Source organism: Ranitomeya imitator, chromosome 4, assembly GCF_032444005.1.
Source record: "Ranitomeya imitator isolate aRanImi1 chromosome 4, aRanImi1.pri, whole genome shotgun sequence".
Taxonomy (NCBI): Eukaryota; Metazoa; Chordata; class Amphibia; order Anura; family Dendrobatidae; genus Ranitomeya; species Ranitomeya imitator.
This window is the reverse complement of record NC_091285.1, coordinates 89882343-89894419: the sequence shown is the minus strand read 5'-3', so window position 1 is coordinate 89894419 and position 12077 is coordinate 89882343. Positions and strand designations below refer to the sequence as shown.

Sequence of the window (12077 nt, the reverse complement as noted above, 5' to 3'; positions counted from 1 at the left end):
TTTAACAGCATGATTTTTACGATTCCTTATCTTAACTGAAAACCGCAAAATTATACAAATACAAAAGATTAAATCACATGTTAATTTGCATGTTAGCAAAATCATAAGAATAAGTACAAAAACATTTCAAGACCGCATAATACTGGCAGCAGTGGGATTAAAGCATATGCTAATTTTGTATGTCAGCATAATTATAAGAATAAGATAACAAGGTTTAACATAGCATAATGTTCTAGAATAGTCTGTTTAATCGCCGCATACTCACAGTTCCCCCGAGGGTCCATAGCTCTATAGGCTTCAGCAGCTCCACCCTCTAAGAACCCCACAAGATGTCGAACTCGCTCCCTTTCCGGGACTTCCATTAATCAACACTGATGCTCAAAGTCCTGGAAGAAGCCCTCAATGTCGCCTGCAGCCTCATTAAAGGGCTTAAAGTCTTTGTGGGACACTCTGGGGAGTTCCCTCATGGTGGGTGCTGAGGTTACAGTCTGTCTGGAGCTTCTAGCTGCTTCCAAAGCGATCTGCTCCAGCAATGCCATCTCCTGAGCTCTGTGAATGGCCTTCCTCTTATCGTCTATGGTGGCCTCTTCTCCCAGAAATGCCAACTCCTCCTCGTACCACACAACCCACTGACTTTTTTGGGTATTTACCTCCGGCTGCAGTCTTTCCTCCATTTGCTGTGAGGATCCTTCCTCAGTGTCATCTTGCAGGCGAACTCCTTCCAAAGCCTCAATTAGCTGCTCCTTGGAGAGTCCTTTAAAACGGACTCCTACTTCATGGGCCTTTGTTTGTAGGTTCATCGCAGTCCAGCTCTTGTACTCTGCGGTGCTGGTTCCCAATGTTGATGGGCCTTTGTCCTCCATTCCTTCTGCTCTGATCCCACTGCTGCCAACCAGTTTGTGACGGGGTGTACAGCAGAGCAGGAAGGGACAACAGGCCGAGGGATGATCCAATGAGATTTATTAAAGCAGGGAGCATACAACATCAAATATCCATAATGTCCTTCAAGTCCACCAGAAGTCCACAATAAGCCCAAGTAAATAAACAGATCTGGAGGTGCTTTCCAGTAATCCCGCACCCGATAAATGAAACAATAGTCCTTCCACGAGTCCAACAGAACAGATTCGGGGGCACCTCCAGATAATCCTTGTGCCAGCTAACAAAGCAATAGTCCACATGAGTCCAAGGGATCCCAAAACAATCTCACGAACGATGAGATATGTCCTCAGCTCAAGTCTCATCCCGTACGCTTCCGCAGTCACAGATGGACGTGGGGTCTTGCCTCAGCTAAGAATCCCCACTCCTTCCCCTTTAAGGATCAACTCACATCTGATCTCAAAAATAAGAATGGATTATCTGAGCTCCTGGGATCCGCCCATGAAGGGGGGTAGGGGTCACACCTTCTATTCAATGGTTGGGTCCACCTGAAGATTCTAGACTGTTCGGCTCCTCTTAGTCTATCTAGTATGTACATATGACTAGCCACCTGCTGTGAGAAAGAATGGCTATTCTTCACTAGTGGTGTTGACAAACCTTAATTACATTATAGCTTAGGGCTGCAAGTATTGGGGGAAGGAGACATATTGTTACAGGTGAACTCCCAGCACAAGAAAATACATAAATTACAGCTAATAGAAACCAGAGAACAGTTACATACATCAAATGGCATATTATTCAAATACAGGACAGGGCAAAAGTACATATCATGACAGACATGTCTCTAAATATTAGGAAAAAAACAATAATTCTATCAACTGTTTTTATCTTAACCAGAAAGAAAACACTTAAGCAAATGCAAAAGAAGATTAAAACACATGTAAGTTTGTATGTTAGTAAAATCATAAGAGTAAGTTCAAAACAATTTTCAAGCACATATCATACTGGCAGCAGTGGGATGAAAGCACATGCAAATTTTGTCTGTTTTCATAATTATGAGAATAAGATCAAAAGATTTTCAAGAACTCATACTGCTGAGTCATACTCAGCATGATTAAGTAGGCTTCCTTAGAGTAAGTGAAGTACATTTGACAACATTTAAAATTAGTGCATGTTGGAAAAAGGGCATGTCTCTAAACATTAGGAAAAACCAATGATTCTATGAACGGTCTTTATCTTAACCGAAAAATCATACAAATACAAAAGAAGATTAGATCACATGCTAATTTGCATGTTAGCAAAATCATAAGAATAAGTACAAAAACATTTCAAGACCTCATAATACTGGCAGCAGTGGGATTAAAGCATATGCTAATTTTGTATGTTAGCATAGTTATAAGAATAAGATAAAAAGGTTTTAAGGAACTCTTACTACTGGCAGCAGTGGGATTTGAACCTACAGGTCTGTTGTAAAATGGTTAAGTCTCTAAACAATAGGAAAAACCAATGATTCTATCAACTGTCTTTTCCTAAACAGAAATCCACACACTCATGCAAATACAAAATCATTTGAATTAGATCAAAATGTTCTGAAGACCTACTGGCAGCAGTGGGATTTGAACCCACGCCTCTGAAGAGACTGGAGCCTTAATCCAGCGCCTTAGACCGCTCAGCCATGCTACCCTAATATACTACATAAAAAAAGCTTCCTTAGAGTAAGTTTAGTGAATTTTCCTACAGTGTAACTTCTTCAAGGTGGAAAATGGATAGGTCTCTAAGCAAAAAGGAAAAAGCAATGATTCTATCTACTGTCTTTTGCAAAACAGCAAAGCATGGACTCATACAAATACAAAATAATAAAACACATGCTAATTTTTCTATTAGCAAAATCATAAATATAAGCTAAAAAGTTTCAAAGTAGAAATACACTGGCAGCAGTGGGATTTGAACCCACGCCTCCAAAGAGACTGGAGCCTAAGTCCAGCGCCTTAGACCACTCGGCCATGCTACCTTTAACAGCACGATTTTTACGATTCCTTATCTTAACTGAAAACCGCAAAATTATACAAATAGAAAAGATTAAATCACATGGTAATTTGCATGTTAGCAAAATCATAAGAATAAGTACAAAAACATTTCAAGACCGCATAATACTGGCAGCAGTGGGATTAAAGCATATGCTAATTTTGTATGTCAGCATAATTATAAGAATAAGATAACAAGGTTTAACATAGCATAATGTTCTAGAATAGTCTGTTTAATCGCCGCATACTCACAGTTCCCCCGAGGGTCCATAGCTCTATAGGCTTCAGAAGCTCCACCCTCTAAGAACCCCACAAGATGTCGAACTCGCTCCCTTTCCGGGACTTCCATTAATCAACACTGATGCTCAAAGTCCTGGAATAAGCCCTCAATGTCGCCTGCAGCCTCATTAAAGGGCTTAAAGTCTTTGTGGGACACTCTGGGGAGTTCCCTCATGGTGGGTGCTGAGGTTACAGTCTGTCTGGAGCTTCTAGCTGCTTCCAAAGCGATCTGCTCCAGCAATGCCATCTCCTGAGCTCTGTGAATGGCCTTCCTCTTATCGTCTATGGTGGCCTCTTCTCCCAGAAATGCCAACTCCTCCTCGTACCACACAACCCACTGACTTTTTTGGGTATTTACCTCCGGCTGCAGTCTTTCCTCCATTTGCTGTGAGGATCATTCCTCAGTGTCATCTTGCAGGCGAACTCCTTCCAAAGCCTCAATTAGCTGCTCCTTGGAGAGTCCTTTAAAAAGTCCCAATGTTGATGGGCCTTTGTCCTCCATTCCTTCTGCTCTGATCCCACTGCTGCCAACCAATTTGTGACGGGGTGTACAGCAGAGCAGGAAGGGACAACAGGCCGAGGGATGATCCAATGAGATTTATTAAAGCAGGGAGCATACAACATCAAATATCCATAATGTCCTTCAAGTCCACCAGAAGTCCACAATAAGCCCAAGTAAATACACAGATCTGGAGGTGCTTTCCAGTAATCCCGCACCCAATAAACGAAACAATAGTCCTTCCACGAGTCCAACAGAACAGATTCGGGGGCTCCTCCCGATAATCCTTGTGCCAGCTAACAAAGCAATAGTCCACATGAGTCCAAGGGATCCCAAAACAATCTCACGAACGACGAGATATGTCCTCAGCTCAAGTCTCATCCAGTTCGCTTCCGCAGTCACAGATGGACGTGGGGTCTTGCCTCAGCTAAGAATCCCCACTCCTTCCCCTTTAAGGATCAACTCACATCTGATCTCAAAAATAAGAATGGATTGTCTGAGCTCCTGGAATCCGCACTTGAAGGGGGGTAGGGGTCACACCTTCTATTCAATGGTTGGGTCCACCTGAAGATTCTAGACTGGTCGGCTCCTCTAAGTCTATCTAGTATGTACATATGACTAGCCACCTGCTGTGAGAAAGAATGGCTATTCTTCACTAGTGGTGTTGACAAACCTTAATTACATTATAGCTTAGGGCTGCAAGTATTGGGGGAAGGAGACATATTGTTACAGGGGAACTCCCAGCACAAGAAAATACATAAATTACAGCTAATAGAAACCAGAGAACAGTTACATACATCAAATGGCATATTATTCAAATACAGGACAGGGCAAAAGTACATATCATGACAGACATGTCTCTAAATATTAGGAAAAAAACAATAATTCTATCAACTGTTTTTATCTTAACCAGAATAAAAACACTTAAGCAAATACAAAAGAAGATTAAAACACATGTAAGTTTGTATGTTAGTAAAATCATAAGAGTAAGTTCAAAACAATTTTCAAGCACATATCATACTGGCAGCAGTGGGATGAAAGCACATGCAAATTTTGTCTGTTATCATAATTATAAGAATAAGATCAAAAGATTTTCAAGAACTCATACTGCTGAGTCATACTCAGCATGATTAAGTAGGCTTCCTTAGAGTAAGTGAAGTACATTTGACAACATTTAAAATTAGTGCATGTTGGAAAAAGGGCATGTCTCTAAACATTAGGAAAAACCAATGATTCTATCAATGGTCTTTATCTTAACTGAAAACCGAAAAATCATACAAATACAAAAGAAGATTAGATCACATGCTAATTTGCATGTCAGCAAAATCATAAGAATAAGTACAAAAACATTTCAAGACCTCATAATACTGGCAGCAGTGGGATTAAAGCATCTGCTAATTTTGTATGTTAGCATAGTTATAAGAATAAGATAAAAAGGTTTTAAGGAACTCTTTCTACTGGCAGTAGTGGGATTTGAACCTACAGGTCTGTTGTAAAATGGTTAAGTCTCTAAACAATAGGAAAAACCAATGATTCTATCAACTGTCTTTTCCTAAACAGAAATCCACACACTCATGCAAATACAAAATCATAAGAATTAGATCAAAAGGTTCTGAAGACCTACTGGCAGCAGTGGGATTTGAACCCACGCCTCTGAAGAGACTGGAGCCTTAATTCAGCGCCTTAGACCGCTCGGCCATGCTACCTTTAGCAGCATGATTTTTAAGATTCCTTATCTTAACTGAAAACTGCAAAATTATACAAATACAAAAGATTAAATCACATGTTAATTTGCATGTTAGCAAAATCATAAGAATAAGTACAAAAACATTTCAAGACCGCATAATACTGGCAGCAGTGGGATTAAAGCATATGCTAATTTTGTATGTTAGTGTATGTATAAGAATAAGATAAAAAGGATTTAAGGAACTCTTACTACTGGCAGCAGTGGGATTTAAACCTACAGGTCTGAAGAGACTAGAGCCTTAATCCAGCGCCTTAGACCGCTCGGCCATGCTACCTTAATATACTACATGAAAAAAGCTTCCTTAGAGTAAGTTTAGTGAATTTTCCTACATTTTAACTTCTTCAAGGTGGAAAATGGATAGGTCTCTAAGCAAAAAGGAAAAAGGAATTATTCTATCAACTGTCTTTTGCAAAACAGCAAAGCATGCACTCATACAAATAAAAAATAATAAAGCACATGCTAATTTTTCTATTAGCAAAATCATAAATATAAGCTAAAAAGTTTCAAAGTCAAATTACACTGGCATTTGAACCCACGCCTCCAAAGAGACTGAAGCCTAAATCCTGCGCCTTTGACCACTCGTCCATGCTACCTTAAACAGCATGAATTTTACGATTCCTTGTCTTAACTGAAAACCGCAAAATTATACAAGTACAAAAGATTAAATCACATGTTAATTTGCATGTTAGCAAAATCATAAGAATAAGTACAAAAATATTTCAAGACCGCATAATACTGGCAGCAGTGGGATGAAAGCATATGCTAATTTTGTATGTTAGCATAATTATAAGAATAAGATAACAAGGTTTAACATAGCATAATGTTCTAGAATAGTCTGTTTAATCGCCGCATACTCACAGTTCCCCCGAGGGTCCATAGCTCTATAGGCTTCAGCAGCAAAACCCTCTAAGAGCCCTACAAGATGTCAAACTCGCTCCCTTTCCGGGACTTCCATTGATCAACACTGATGCTCAAAGTCCCTGGAAGAAGCCCTCAATGTCGCCTGCAGCCTCATTAAAGGGCTTAAAACTTTGTGGGACACTCTGGGGAGTTCCCTCATGGTGGGTGCTGAGGTTACAGTCTGTCTGGAGCTTCTAGCTGCTTCCAAAGCGATCTGCTCCAGCAATGCCATCTCCTGAGCTCTGTGAATGGCCTCCCTCTTATAGTCTATGGTGGCCTCTTCTCCCAGAAATGCCAAGTCCTCCTCGTACCACACAACCCACTGACTTTTTTGGGCATTTACCTCGGGCTACAGTCTTTCCTCCATTTGCTGTGAGGATCTTTCCTCAATGTCATCTTGCAGGCGAACTCCTTCCAAAGCCTCAATTAGCTGCTCCTTGGAGAGTCCTTTAAAGCAGACTCCTACTTCATGGGCCTTTGTTTGTAGGTTCATCGCAGGCCAGTTCTTGTACTCTGCGGTGCTGGTTCCCAATGTTGATGGGCCTTTGTCCTCCATTCCTTCTGCTCTGATCCCACTGCTGCCAACCAGTTTGTGACGGGGTGTACAGCAGAGCAGGAAGGGACAACAGGCCGAGGGATGATCCAATGAGATTTATTAAAGCAGGGAGCATACAACATCAAATATCCATAATGTCCTTCAAGTCCACCAGAAGTCCACAATAAGCCCAAGTAAATAAACAGATCTGGAGGTGCTTTCCAGTAATCCCGCACCCGATAAATGAAACAATAGTCCTTCCACGAGTCCAACAGAACAGATTCGGGGGCACCTCCCGATAATCCTTGTGCCAGCAAACAAAGCAATAGTCCACATGAGTCCAAGGGATCCCAAAACAATCTCACGAACGACGAGATATGTCCTCAGCTCAAGTCTCATCCCGTTCGCTTCCGCAGTCACAGATGGACGTGGGGTCTTGCCTCAGCTAAGAATCCCCACTCCTTCCCCTTTAAGGATCAACTCACATCTGATCTCAAAAATAAGAATGGATTGTCTGAGCTCCGCCCATGAAGGGTGGTAGGGGTCACACCTTCTATTCAATGGTTGGGTCCACCTGAAGATTCTAGACTGGTCGGCTCCTCTTAGTCTATCTAGTATGTACATATGACTAGCCACCTGCTGTGAGAAAGAATGGCTGTTCTTCACTAGTGGTGTTGACAAACCTTAATTACATTATAGCTTAGGGCTGCAAGTATTGGGGGAAGGAGACATATTGTTACAGGTGAACTCCCAGCATAAGAAAATACATAAATTACAGCTAATAGAAACCAGAGAACAGTTACATACATCAAATGGCATATTATTCAAATACAGGACAGGGCAAAAGTACATATGATGACATACATGTCTCTAAATATTAGGAAAAAAACAATAATTCTATCAACTGTTTTTATCTTAACCAGAAAGAAAACACTTAAGAAAATACAAAAGAAGATTAAAACACATGTAAGTTTGTATGTTAGTAAAATCATAAGAGTAAGTTCAAAACAATTTTCAAGCACATATCATACTGGCAGCAGTGGGATGAAAGCACATGCAAATTTTGTCTGTTATCATAATTATAAGAAGAAGATCAAAAGATTTTCAAGAACTCATACTGCTGAGTCATACTCAGCATGATTAAGTAGGCTTCCTTAGAGTAAGTGAAGTACATTTGACAACATTTAAAATTAGTGCATGTTGGAAAAAGGGCATGTCTCTAAACATTGGGAAAAACCAATGATTCTATCAATGGTCTTTATCTTAACTGAAAACCGAAAAATCATACAAATACAAAAGAAGATTAGATCACATGCTAATTTGCATGTTAGCAAAATCATAAGAATAAGTACAAAAACATTTCAAGACCTCATAATACTGGCAGCAGTGGGATTAAAGCATATGCTAATTTTGTATGTTAGTGTATGTATAAGAATAAGATAAAAAGGATTTAAGGAACTCTTACTACTGGCAGCAGTGGGATTTAAACCTACAGGTCTATTTTAAAATGGTTAAGTCTGTAAACAATAGGAAAAAAACAATGATTCCATCAACCGTCTTTTCCTAAACAGAAACCCACACACTCATGCAAATACAAAATCATTTGAATTAGATCAAAAGGTTCTGAAGACCTACTGGCAGCAGTGGGATTTGAACCCACGCCTCTGAAGTGACTGGAGCCTTAATCCAGCGCCTTAGACCGCTCGGCCATGCTACCTTAATATACTACATGAAAAAAGCTTCCTTAGAGTAAGTTTAGTGAATTTTCCTACATTTTAACTTCTTCAAGGTGGAAAATGGATAGGTCTCTAAGCAAAAAGGAAAAAGGAATTATTCTATCAACTGTCTTTTGCAAAACAGCAAAGCATGCACTCATACAAATAAAAAATAATAAAGCACATGCTAATTTTTCTATTAGCAAAATCATAAATATAAGCTAAAAAGTTTCAAAGTCAAATTACACTGGCATTTGAACCCACGCCTCCAAAGAGACTGAAGCCTAAATCCTGCGCCTTTGACCACTCGGCCATGCTACCTTAAACAGCATGAATTTTACGATTCCTTGTCTTAACTGAAAACCGCAAAATTATACAAGTACAAAAGATTAAATCACATGTTAATTTGCATGTTAGCAAAATCATAAGAATAAGTACAAAAATATTTCAAGACCGCATAATACTGGCAGCAGTGGGATGAAAGCATATGCTAATTTTGTATGTTAGCATAATTATAAGAATAAGATAACAAGGTTTAACATAGCATAATGTTCTAGAATAGTCTGTTTTATCGCCGCATACTCACAGTTCCCCCGAGGGTCCATAGCTCTATAGGCTTCAGCAGCAAAACCCTCTAAGAGCCCTACAAGATGTCAAACTCGCTCCCTTTCCGGGACTTCCATTAATCAACACTGATGCTCAAAGTCCTGGAAGAAGCCCTCAATGTCGCCTGCAGCCTCATTAAAGGGCTTAAAACTTTGTGGGACACTCTGGGGAGTTCCCTCATGGTGGGTGCTGAGGTTACAGTCTGTCTGGAGCTTCTAGCTGCTTCCAAAGCGATCTGCTCCAGCAATGCCATCTCCTGAGCTCTGTGAATGGCCTCCCTCTTATAGTCTATGGTGGCCTCTTCTCCCAGAAATGCCAACTCCTCCTCGTACCACACAACCCACTGACTTTTTTGGGCATTTACCTCCGGCTACAGTCTTTCCTCCATTTGCTGTGAGGATCTTTCCTCAATGTCATCTTGCAGGCGAACTCCTTCCAAAGCCTCAATTAGCTGCTCCTTGGAGAGTCCTTTAAAGCAGACTCCTACTTCATGGGCCTTTGTTTGTAGGTTCATCGCAGGCCAGTTCTTGTACTCTGCGGTGCTGGTTCCCAATGTTGATGGGCCTTTGTCCTCCATTCCTTCTGCTCTGATCCCACTGCTGCCAACCAGTTTGTGACGGGGTGTACAGCAGAGCAGGAAGGGACAACAGGCCGAGGGATGATCCAATGAGATTTATTAAAGCAGGGAGCATACAACATCAAATATCCATAATGTCCTTCAAGTCCACCAGAAGTCCACAATAAGCCCAAGTAAATAAACAGATCTGGAGGTGCTTTCCAGTAATCCCGCACCCGATAAATGAAACAATAGTCCTTCCACGAGTCCAACAGAACAGATTCGGGGGCACCTCCCGATAATCCTTGTGCCAGCAAACAAAGCAATAGTCCACATGAGTCCAAGGGATCCCAAAACAATCTAACGAACGACGAGATATGTCCTCAGCTCAAGTCTCATCCCGTTCGCTTCCGCAGTCACAGATGGACGTGGGGTCTTGCCTCAGCTAAGAATCCCCACTCCTTCCCCTTTAAGGATCAACTCACATCTGATCTCAAAAATAAGAATGGATTGTCTGAGCTCCGCCCATGAAGGGTGGTAGGGGTCACACCTTCTATTCAATGGTTGGGTCCACCTGAAGATTCTAGACTGGTCGGCTCCTCTTACATAGTAACATAGTAACATACATAGTAACATAGTTAGTAAGGCCGAAAAAAGACATTTGTCCATCCAGTTCAGCCTATATTCCATTATAATAAATACCCAGATCTACTTCCTTCTACAGAACCTAATAATTGTATGATACAATATTGTTCTGCTCCAGGAAGATATCCAGGCCTCTCTTGAACCCCTCGACTGAGTTCGCCATCACCACCTCCCCAGGCAAGCAATTCCAGATTCTCACTGCCCTAACAGTAAAGAATCCTCTTCTATGTTGCTTCCTCCTCTTCTATATCTTCTTAGTCTATCTAGTATGTACATATGACTAGCCACCTGCTGTGAGAAAGAATGGCTGTTCTTCACTAGTGGTGTTGACAAACCTTAATTACATTATAGCTTAGGGCTGCAAGTATTGGGGGAAGGAGACATATTGTTACAGGTGAACTCCCAGCATAAGAAAATACATAAATTACAGCTAATAGAAACCAGAGAACAGTTACATACATCAAATGGCATATTATTCAAATACAGGACAGGGCAAAAGTACATATGATGACATACATGTCTCTAAATATTAGGAAAAAAACAATAATTCTATCAACTGTTTTTATCTTAACCAGAAAGAAAACACTTAAGCAAATACAAAAGAAGATTAAAACACATGTACGTTTGTATGTTAGTAAAATCATAAGAGTAAGTTCAAAACAATTTTCAAGCACATATCATACTGGCAGCAGTGGGATGAAAGCACATGCAAATTTTGTCTGTTATCATAATTATAAGAAGAAGATCAAAAGATTTTCAAGAACTCATACTGCTGGGTCATACTCAGCATGATTAAGTAGGCTTCCTTAGAGTAAGTGAAGTACATTTGACAACATTTAAAATTAGTGCATGTTGGAAAAAGGGCATGTCTCTAAACATTAGGAAAAACCAATGATTCTATCAATGGTCTTTATCTTAACTGAAAACCGAAAAATCATACAAATACAAAAGAAGATTAGATCACATGCTAATTTGCATGTTAGCAAAATCATAAGAATAAGTACAAAAACATTTCAAGACCTCATAATACTGGCAGCAGTGGGATTAAAGCATATGCTAATTTTGTATGTTAGTGTATGTATAAGAATAAGATAAAAAGGATTTAAGGAACTCTTACTACTGGCAGCAGTGGGATTTAAACCTACAGGTCTGTTTTAAAATGGTTAAGTCTGTAAACAATAGGAAAAAACAATGATTCCATCAACCGTCTTTTCCTAAACAGAAACCCACACACTCATGCAAATACAAATCATTTGAATTAGATCAAAAGGTTCTGAAGACCTACTGGCAGCAGTGGGATTTGAACCCACGCCTCTGAAGTGACTGGAGCCTTAATCCAGCGCCTTAGACCGCTCGGCCATGCTACCTTAATATACTATATGAAATAAGCTTCCCTAGAGTAAGTTTAGTGAATTTACCTACATTTTAACTTCTTCAAGGTGGAAAATGGGTAGGTCTCTAAGCAAAAAGGAAAAAGCAATGATTCTATCTACTGTCTTTTGCAAAACAGCAAAGCATGCACTCATACAAATACAAAATAATAAAGCACATGCTAATTTTTCTATTAGCAAAATCATAAATATAAGCTAAAAAGTTTCAAAGTCAAAATACACTGGCAGCAGTGGGATTTGAACCCACGCCTCCAAAGAGACTGGAGCCTAAATCCAGCGCCTTAGACCACTCGGCCATGCTACC

General features: G+C 40.2%; 2 non-coding genes across 2 annotated transcripts; both read right to left on the bottom strand.

Moving 5' to 3' along the window:
* Positions 1-2805: 2805 nt before the first annotated feature.
* TRNAL-UAG (transfer RNA leucine (anticodon UAG)) lies at positions 2806-2887 on the bottom strand. Its single transcript has one exon. It is a non-coding gene; the product is annotated as a tRNA-Leu (tRNA).
* Positions 2888-11995: 9108 nt separating this feature from the next.
* On the bottom strand, positions 11996-12077 carry TRNAL-UAG (transfer RNA leucine (anticodon UAG)). The gene has a single exon. It is a non-coding gene; the product is annotated as a tRNA-Leu (tRNA).